The sequence below is a fragment of the Macrobrachium rosenbergii genome, chromosome 47 (genome assembly GCF_040412425.1).
Source record: "Macrobrachium rosenbergii isolate ZJJX-2024 chromosome 47, ASM4041242v1, whole genome shotgun sequence".
Lineage (NCBI taxonomy): Eukaryota > Metazoa > Arthropoda > Malacostraca > Decapoda > Palaemonidae > Macrobrachium > Macrobrachium rosenbergii.
Genome location: NC_089787.1, coordinates 38,752,407 through 38,759,906, shown reverse-complemented (window position 1 = coordinate 38,759,906; position 7,500 = coordinate 38,752,407). Strand labels below are relative to the sequence as shown.

The following is a 7,500-nucleotide window of genomic DNA, read 5'->3' as shown; positions in this document are numbered from 1 at the left end:
CCTCCTTTTTAAAAGGCTTGGAAAATGAGTCTCATTCCGACGGACACCTCCTAACCCCAATTTTTGTGGAAATACGATTCGTAGTGAATTTCCAATTACCCCCCGAGGAGACAATTGCCCTGACGCGAATGGCTGCGTCTGTTCACTCCAATAAAACAAGAATATTGGTCATGTTCCAGTGAGCCAAGACTGTGGGAAGATGCACTTCGGGTTGGAAGTGATGGAAAATCTTTCTCCGGGGAGAGAGAGAGAGAGAGAGAGAGAGAGAGAGAGAGAGAGAGAGAGAGAGAGAGAGAGAGAGAGAGAGAAATTTGGAAACTAATGGCGAAATACAACAGCAGAGTAGTGAAAAGGAGACATTGGGTGAAACTGGGTAACTGCAATGAACTGTACGACGTTTGAGGAAAAATTTGAAGATGGTGACCATACATATATATATATATATATATATATATATATATATATATATATATATATATATATATATATATATATATATATATATATATATATATATATATATATATATATATATATATATATATATATATATATATATATATATATATATATATACGTAGAGGAAAAATTAAGAAACTGTTAAGTCCGTAAAACCGTGTAGTGAAAGACAATTAGTAACTGTAATTGCTATGAGCAAAATAAGACCCATATTCATAAACTGGACACACAAAAATAAACAAACATACACAAACAATTAAATATTCATATATACATTCATGCGAAAATGTACGTACATATATGTATGTATAAGTGTTTGTTCACACACACACGTATACAGTATATATATATATATATATATATGTAAATGTATATATATATAACATATATATATATATATATATATATATATATATATATATATATAAATGATTATGTAGGGCTGTGTATATATATACATACAAATATTAAGCCACAAACGTCACTTGATATTTATTCCCTATACCTTGGGAATTACTTAAAAAATTGCATCTGTCTCTAGGTCTGTTTTAGATGAAGTTATCAGTTATATTGCCTCTTTGGTATAAGTTATCACCAAGGAGAACTGAATTCGATATCAAATGATATTTGTTACGCAATGTCTGTAAGTATACAGTCAGGCGTACAAGTGACAAAAATTTCTTAATATATATATGTGTGTTTATATGTATATTTTGTGTGTGTGTGTGTGTGAGAGAGAGAGAGAGAGAGAGAGAGAGAGAGAGAGACAGAGGAATATGTTCAGATATACTGTAATTTAGCATTCTCACATTGTCTTATTCCTTAAATTAAAACGAGCTTATATAGCCTTTGGCTTCATTGTATAAATACAATAATTTTCTGGTTGATTGTTATTCATTGGCTATTGTAGTGCATTTGCTCGCTTCAGTTCCGTCTTTTAGTAAAAATTAATTCTCTCTTAAATCATTTAAATTCAGAGACAAAAACTGAATGTTTATTATGCCTTAATGACAATGATTGTGCCTTTTTATACATAAATTGTTACTAGACGAATCACAAATAAGCAAAGAGAGATAACATTCTCTAGTAACTTTGCACAGGATTGTAATCCGTCTGTGAAAAATGACTTACTTATCTAAAAGATTGTGGTTATACTAGAACCAAAAGCAGTGACCAATCCCTTTCTATAGTAAATTCCACCTGACTGGCTCTCTCACTGTGAGGATTTTTTCCTAATCGTGTTCCCATCTTCGTGTCTGCTTCATTGACTTGAATAGTTAAGCTTAGGATGATCATTAGTTCGCTTGCGATAAAAACAACTCGCCGATACTCACTGATGCTGCTTCTTTTAAGCCCTTCCACCCCAGGCATTGTCTACGATGACTTTCACCTCTCCCAGATGGCTTTTTTTTTTCCTTCCTTCCTCGTCTTTAAATTTTAGCAATACTGTTTTCTCTCTCATACTAACACACTAATATCCACTGTTCTGTTCATTCTCAAAAAATAAAAATGATCACTGATCGCACATCAGATCTGATATTCAAGTCTTTCTCTATTTCAACGTCAACTTGACATATTTCATTTGCCTATCAATGTGTGCACTAGAGAATTTTAATTAAAAATATCAGTCGAATAAAAAAAGGGACACAAAGCAGATCCACACAGCTAAAAATTCATATGCACAAACACACACACACACACACACACACACACACACACACACACACACACACATATATATATATATATATATATATATATATATATATATATATATATATATATATATATATATATATATATGTATATGTATTCAATTGTATATGTGTTCAAAAAGGCAAAAAATATTTAATCAACTCTATTATATACACAAATAACTAACAAAATCTTTTCTATAAAATCTAATGGCTCTACACTATACGCTATGGGTGCTGAGACTATCTTTATGGCGGAGGGCATCCCCCCTATCGCTCCTTCTAGTGGCCATAAAAGTTTGATTGGTAAAAAAAAACACCATAATTCTGAATTAAGAAAGTAATTCCAATCTAAAATTCCATCTCAGTATTTAACGATAGTTGAGGAGGAGGAGGGTTAACGCATGTAGGAAGCGAGGGTTTTTTTCTTTTTTTCTCTCTTGATAAACCTCTGCTTGTATGCACTCCCTCCTCTTTCCAGCTTCGTGCTTGTGATGCTATGAATATTTATATATTTAAATATTTTATGGATCTTAATATTGACGAGAATCCAAACAAAAATCAACTTACTTGATCAGGGAAATGATAGTCAGCATAGGTTCTCTTCAGATGGTATTTAGCTGAATACTAAATAAGGCGAAACACATAATGAAAAAGCTTAATATCATCTGGAAATTAAATAACTGAAATTACATCCGAAATTAAGGTTGTACATTGGTGACAGGGAGATGGAGAAGGCTTGAACTGGCCTTTCAGACCAACCCAGGGAGGACTACGTGATAGTGTCAACGGGCTCCTGTGGGCATCAGAAATGTTGGAAAGACCCAGTCTACTTGGATGGGAACTACAAGACGGGAAGCTGGAGATAAGCAGAGCTTTATGTGAAAGCACAGGAGCGACATGAATGGTGGAATTTCAGAGACCCTTTGTGTCGCACGGCGTTGGAGGAACTGATGATGATGAATTAATTGCGACGGCTCTATGGAAATTTCGGGAAAAAGCGATAATTCCCAGGAGAGAGAGAGAGAGAGAGAGAGAGAGAGAGAGAGAGAGAGAGAGAGAGAGTAGGCTGAGGCGCCAGGAGAATTATGCCTTGTTTGCATGTAATAGTCAACATTGCATACATGCTAGTCTCGAACTATGCAGAAAATAATGTGGGAATCCTTTTTCCTCAAGCACTGGGAAATCACGTTTGAATTTTCATAACATCGTAATTTTTTACCTTTAAACAACTGAAGGTAGAATTCGCATTTTTTCAAGAATCTTGCTGATTTGCATTTAGTAAATGACACCAGTATCTAACTGAATGATAAACATTTCTATCCTTAAAAAAGTCATACAAATTTTTATTTTCTTTACAGAAATCTTTTTACTTTCATTACAGAGATAACAATGATTACCTAACGTCAAGTTGAACTAATTGCCCTAAAGTCAATGAACTATAAAACCTCTGTATGAACATTCCCGTAAGAAACAACACTGATAACCATGTGAGATTAATAACATTACTTAACAAACAGTTCAACATGTCAGCATTAAAATGCAAATTATTTCTATGACAGGAAATTATTATAAGCCAGAATGTTTAAAAATCAATGCAATCAATCAGTAAGCAAGAACGAAATTCCAAAGTAAAATTGCGAGAATGAAATTACATATGTCCTCGGCCAAGTCATTTCCGTAATGTGTGAAATACATTTTTTCTAATTTGCATAAGCGACCCTTTGTAATCTTGGCCTGTATGGAATACGACATAGTGAGAGTTCTTTTGCCGTTGAATGTCAAAAGGCACTTTGTCTAATGAACGCCTGGAAACACTTAAAAAGATACGTTCCGTACATCCATACAAGTTGAATCTCTCATTCTCTCTCTCTCTCTCTCTCTCTCTCTCTATTTCACACTCACACTCTCACACACACACACACACACACACACACACACACACACACACAGATACATATATATATATATATATATATATATATATATATATGTGTGTGTGTGTGTGTGTGAGTGTGTATACACACACACACATAGAGCGCGTATGTATGAGTGTATATAATTAATACCATCACTGATGTTAAACGTAGCTGCTCTTGCCAACAGAGAGCCCAGCACTTTATGAGGTGTATTCGTGGTCAGGTCCACAAACTCCACATAAGTTCCCGTGAAAAAGCAGTAGCGTCATCCAGTAGTGACTAGCTTATATTAACGTCTTTTTTCGTTAGTTCTACACACCACGACAACATCAGAGTACGACGTTGTTCTCATCATCCATACCCCAAGCAAATGCACTGACTAAGCCTGTTGGGTTTTTCAAAGAGAGGGGGCCCCCTACGCCCGAGTCCTTCAATCGGCTTGCAAAAGGAAACCAATAAATCAAGAAGTGGGAAAGATCTGATGCAAGGCGATTACACCGACACGGCTGAAACGATGGGTGGGAGGTGGATGTGTCCGAAGATGGAGGAAGAAGAGGCGGATAAAAAAGAATACGATGACGAAGAGAGAGGGGAGAGAGAAAAAAGAAGGGGGTGACGTGAATAGGAAGAAAAAGGGAGAGGGGGGGAAGGAGGAGGTCGAATAGGGGGAAAGAAAAAGGAGTTGGAGAGAACATCTTGAAAGGGGAGGTGTTAGTGGAGGTAGGGAAGAAGATGGGGAAGGGGGAAGGGGGGAGTGAGGGGGGGGAGGAAGAGAGAAGGGCGAAGGAATTATGCATGCTGAGATCTCATTTGTCAGTTACTTAAGGTTAGCGCCTCTAAACATAGGCAGACAGCGTTCTGACGCGCCCTGCGACCTACAGATCCTCAATAGGCATGTTTGAGTACCGTGAGAGCCATTGACGACGGCAAGTTGAAAGAGAGAGAGAGAGAGAGAGAGAGAGAGAGAGAGAGAGAGAGAAAGGGTAAAGTTTTCTCGATATCACGGAAATAACAAATACATATAATTAACAAAGGGCTTTCTAAGTATATCAGACGTCTTCAAGTCTGAAAAGCATGAAGTTTCCTCAATATATCAATACTACTACTACTACTACTACCACTGCCGTAGCAATTTAAACCACTGATGTATAGTCTTGCCTTTCTAGTTTACTGTACGCCGGTGGCAAATAAAAAAAATTATCAATAAAAATATGAAATTTAAATATGAACTAAGACAAAAACCGGATGAGGACATCGGCTGTATTTGAGTAACCTCGAATGACTTGCAGATCGACGAAACTAACAATGTTTTTAACTTTCACATTCACACATGCACATACTCTCTCTCTCTCTCTCTCTCTCTCTCTCTCTCTCTCTCTCTCCTATATATACACCACTGCATGTGTGTGTGTGTGCGCGCGCGCGCGCGTTTGTGTAGGTCTAGTGCTGTCTTCTGTTAAAAAAAAAAGACATACATATACAACCACGAACACTCATTTTATGTATATATATATACATATATACTATATATATAAATATTATAATGTGTATAGTTTTATGTACTTCCAACATCAGTCTTTTAAGAATGTAGAATGTTAAAATTTCTTAACCCTTCTTCTGCATTTCATTTTCAACTTTTTTCTTACGCCATGATCAATTGCAATTTTTCTTTCTCGTCCTATTTCCCCTCTTGCTTTTTTAACAACGGTGCTTTATATCCTTTTTTTTTCATTTTCAAAAGATTTATTCCACCGCGGCAAAGTTGGAGAGAAAAATGTTTTAAAACATTCCATTCCCTTTTTTCGCTTTACAGAGCAGAAAGAATGGAAAATCCCAAACGCTCTGTGTTGTAAACTAAGGGGGTTAAAACCGAACAATTCCTGGGAACAAATTCTAGAAAACCACTTCTTCTGAAGAAATTCTTTGGACAGCATAAAGAATGAAGTAAGAATTCGTCTAATTATGTAATATTTCTACTTGCCCACAAAATATTCCAGTCTTTTCCGAAAAATTACATGCTACAAAATAGGAAATGCGAAGAAAATCCGCACAGAAAGCAACTTAATTACTTATTCTCTACAAAAATGCTTAAAATGTTATGTTCAAAAATAACTATCCAAAAGAAAAAACCTCCCAAAAAGACTTAACTGTTGGAAACATTCTGGGAAATCAGTTAAAAGTTACTTCAAAGAAGAGCAAAATGAACGGAAAGATCTAGAATAAGATTGAACTTTACAAAAAAAAAAAGTGAGACGAAATAAAAAAAAAAATTCAAGTGATTACATACATATAAGAAACACGAAAAAGAAAAAACTACAAAACGCCAATTTTCCCTCAAAAATCATTCAATGAATCTTCCAAAAGAAAAAAAGAAAAGAGCCAAGCTCAGAGAAGGATAATTAAGGCCCTTTCAAGAAAAATTATTCCTGCGATTTCCTGCAAAGTGAATGAATTTCAGAGGAGATGAAGGCGCAGACTTCGAGCGGGGACCGGGATGTGTTCCTCGAAAGATTTATTTGCATCACGTTATTTTCTTCAGTTTTTTTTTTGTCTTGTCGCGACGTGGGTGGGAGGCATGACGTATTATGTGATTTACTAAAAGGACAAAAATTTCCCCATAATATACGCATAAATCTTATTCCACCTACTTCTTGACAAACACACACACACACACACACACAGAGAGAGAGAGAGAGAGAGAGAGAGAGAGAGAGAATTACAAAAGACCTGGGGCTGCAATAAGGCAAGGTAATAAATTACTTAAGGTAAATGAATTATGAAGGCACCCGATACAATTACAATTATAATGAGATTAGTCATAAATTATCTTAAGCAAACTGATCTAAAGAAAGATTTGCTTCCTGATATTAGAAAACCAATTGCATATAATCGATTCCATGAATGTTATTACCATCAAAGTCACCTCAAAAGAATTCCAACTTTACTATGAAAATTTATACTCTCATTCTGTCTCACGGTCGGATGACAGAATGTTGCGCATAGGGGTTAACGCCTAAAGCTTTAGACAGACGCAAGAAAAAGTGCTGCTCTCGCAACCAACATTAGCGGCCCCAAGCAAGTATCAATGGTTTCAAAAGAACTCCAAGTTAATAAAATATCCATATTGAGAATGTAAAAATATAAATATTAAAGACTGGAGATTAAATTTCCTGATAACGTACAACGATCCGACATACTATAATAAAAATTATTTGTTTTAACACAAGCCCATCAATTTATCACGGCATATCCTACGGTAAGCTTCTGACCGCAGGATATCCAATTGCAAATTGAAGGGTTTACATTAGAGAATTTTTTTTATTTATTTATTTCTATCGAATATAGCTTCAGGAACGGTCCAGATGGGTACAAAATCCACGCTAAAACAAAGAAAACATCGAATGAAAAATAATGAAAAACCATAGGAT

The 7,500-nt window shown here is 35.5% G+C and overlaps 1 long non-coding RNA gene across 1 annotated transcript in view; it reads right to left on the bottom strand.

Moving 5' to 3' along the window:
• Positions 1 to 7,500, bottom strand: part of LOC136830784 (uncharacterized) — a 358,770-nt gene that overhangs the window by 24,456 nt on the left and 326,814 nt on the right. The window lies entirely within an intron of this gene.